Below are 3,259 nucleotides of genomic sequence, written 5' to 3'. Positions count from 1 at the left end.
ATCAGAGCAAACCGATCTTGCAATCAAAACTGTTTCTTTGTTTAGAAATAAAAAGAGAATATGGACCATAAATTCTAAATTGCCATGCATATTATTCTTTTCTATTTTCTTATTTGACATTTCTTTAAGCAGAGAGAACATTGAGATCCGGGTCTCTTTCACAATGGAATCCTGCATATACAATTCATGAAACAATCTCAAATCTAATCCAATATAAAACAAGGAAAATAAATATTCAAGAAAACCAATTACATTCCTCAATAAGAAGGTCCCCAATCAACATTTTAAATTGGCCGAGCGGCACCAGAACACACAATTGTAATGTATTTTGTAGGTTGTTCCAGTAATGAGGTGCTTTAAAACTAAAGCGGATTTATTTAGTTTGGTGGAGGGCCAGGCCGGACACCTGAAAGCTGACTTTGGTCGTCAGTCGAATCGTGTTTCCTTCTACACATTGGTGCGGCTGACTCCCGGGTTAATCAAGCAGTGTGATAAGAAGTAGCACGAGCAGGCGGGTCATGTTTCGGAGGACATATGACTCAACCTTCACTTCTCCCGAGCCCATCGGGGAGTTGCAGCGATGAGTCAAGATCTTAATTCTGGGAGAAAATGGGGTAAAAAAAAGAAATGCGTCTGGCCGTACTACCCAGAACACACCTCATCTCATCAGCTCTTGGTAGCTAAGCAGGGTTGGGCCTGGTTAGTACTTGGATGGGAGACCACCTGGGAATACCAGGTGCTGTAAGCTATAAAAATATGTATATATAAATTGCACATTGTGTCCTATCTGACAGATTATTCTCAAACCACTTGCAAAAAGCCTGATCTAGGACTATTTCAGTCAGCGTTTGAACAAGAATGTAATGGTCAACAGTGTTGAAGGCCTTGGAAAGGTCAATTAACAAAGGAAGCTCAATGTTTTTTATGATCTAAGCAATTTAACACATCTATATCAGGTTGAAGGTAAGACCCAGATGCAGACTGTGTCGGAGTAGGCAAACGACAGGTCAAGGCAGGTAGGGGTCGATAACCAGAGTAGTTGGGGAAAGGTACAGGACGGCAGGCAGGCTTACGGTCGGGTCAGGCAGAGGTTGGTAATCAAGAGGTGGGACAAAGGTAAAGGATGGCAGGCAGGCTCAGAGATGGGCCAGGCAAGGGTCAAAACCAGGAGGCAGAGAAACAAAGAGATTGGTAAGAAGCAGGCGCTGAGACAAAAAATGCTGGTTGACTTGACAAACAAGACAAACTGGCAACAGACAAGCAGAGAACACAGGTATAAATACACAGGGGACAATGGGGAAGATTGGCAACACCTGGAGGGGGGTGGAGACACTCACAAAAACAGGTGAAAGAGATCAGGGTTTGGCAATCTATTACAAGCATAGCAGCTGAAACTGTGCTACGTCCAGGTGGAAAACCAGACTGACTGGTGCACATTAAGAACAGAGGTAGAAGATCAAAAAGTTCTCAGCTGAAAGTTAGTCAGGGATTCTAAAACTTTGGAAAGGCCAGATCATTTCAAGATTAGACAGTAGTTGTGTAAGTCAGAATGATCTCCTCCTTTTTGCAGGACATTTCAGATCTTAGGGATAACACCAGAAACAATTGTCAATTAAAAAATATAGGTTCATGATTATGCAATAAGTGGTGCAGAGAGCTGCAATATGAAGGGATCACGAGAATCAGTCCCTGCGGATATTGTTTTACATTGTTTTTTAGCAAGGCACTTAGTATATCATAGATATAAAATGGTTGAAATGGAACTAGAGAATGCCCGTCTGGGGGTGCATCATTCTCTACATTTTTCCAGGTCAATAAAGGACTCACTATTAAACCTGCCTGCTGTTTCAATCAATAACCATAGACACACAGAATATTTGGAAAATATATATTTTGCTTTACTGCCCGACAATCAATAAGCTAATTGTACAATATCTGCAGGTTTTCTCTAGACTTTGTGATTAAATGTAGCTGGGATTTAGTTTCACCTGTTTGTTCACACACAGTACATATATACACGTTCTAACGTCTTTACACTGGCTGCCTGGTAGTTTTACAATTCATTTTAAGATTCTTCTATTGGTTTTTAAATCAATCCACGATTGTACACCCCAATACATGTCAGACATGGTATTAAGTTATGTGCCCAGTAGGTCCCTCAGGTCCTCTGGTTGTGCAGTAAATATTTCAGATTTTATTTTCATTGTTTTTGTTTGTTTTTTCCTGTAAAGCACATTGTGTTGCATTCCATGTCTGAAATGTGCTGTTTAAATAAAGCTGGATTTGATTTGATGATTTGATAAGAAAACATCTTAACTTGGATAACAATCTCTGTCCCTCCCTCTCTCTCTAACTCTCTTTCTCTCTCACTCTCTTTTTTACTCACTCACACAGATGTAGGCCTCCCAGAGGGTGTCTCTTCCTACACTCATTGTTACAGTGTGTGTGCTTGTGTGTGTGCCTGCTGGTTCAGTGTGTGTGTGTGCTTGTGTACATGCTGGTTCAGTGTGTGTGTGTGCTTGTGTACATGCTGGTTCAGTGTGTGTGTGTGCTTGTGTGCATGCTGGTTCCATATGTGTGCTTGTTCAGTGTGTGTGTGTGCCTTCTGGTTCAGTGTGCTTCCTTGTTCAGTGTGTGTGCGTGCTGGTTCAGTGTGTGTGCGTGCTGGTTCAGTGTGTGTGCCTTCTGGTTCAGTGTGCATCCTTGTTCAGTGTGTGTGCGTGCTGGTTCAGTGTGTGTGCATGCTGGTTCAGTGTGTGTGCCTTCTGGTTCAGTGTGCATCCTTGTTCAGTGTGTGTGCGTGCTGGTTCAGTGTGTGTGCGTGCTGGTTCAGTGTGTGTGCGTGCTGATTCAGTGTGTGTGCGTGCTGGTTCAGTGTGTGTGCGTGCTGATTCAGTGTGTGTGCGTGCTGGTTCAGTGTGTGTGTGCTGGTTCAGTGTGTGTGCGTGCTGATTCAGTGTGTGTGCGTGCTGATTCAGTGTGTGTGCGTGCTGGTTCATTGTGTGTGCGTGCTGGTTCATTGTGTGTGCGTGCTGGTTCATTGTGCTTCCTTGTTCAGTGTGTGGTTCAGTGTGTGTGACCGAGGACAGTGCATATCAGTATCCTAGTTGTGTTTTCACACCACCCACCTCGAGGGCTGTGTGTGTAAGGGCGTGAATATGTTGTTCTTCAAGTGACCTACGTCTCGCTGAACAGGTGGGGAGAGTGGAGAGATACAGTGTGTCCTTCATATGACCTGTATGCTACAGAACAGTTGGGG

At 43.4% G+C, this 3,259-nt stretch overlaps 1 pseudogene; it reads left to right on the top strand.

Annotated features, from left to right (window-relative positions):
* The first annotated feature begins 629 nt into the window (after positions 1-629).
* Positions 630-748, top strand: LOC118965643 (5S ribosomal RNA; annotated as a pseudogene).
* The last annotated feature ends 2,511 nt before the right edge of the window (positions 749-3,259 follow it).

The sequence above is a fragment of the Oncorhynchus mykiss genome, chromosome 8, assembly GCF_057628025.1.
Source record: "Oncorhynchus mykiss isolate SJ-2025 chromosome 8, ASM5762802v1, whole genome shotgun sequence".
Classification (NCBI taxonomy): Eukaryota; Metazoa; Chordata; class Actinopteri; order Salmoniformes; family Salmonidae; genus Oncorhynchus; species Oncorhynchus mykiss.
The sequence above is the reverse complement of the archived record's forward strand: the minus strand, read 5'-3'. Positions and strand labels throughout refer to the sequence as shown.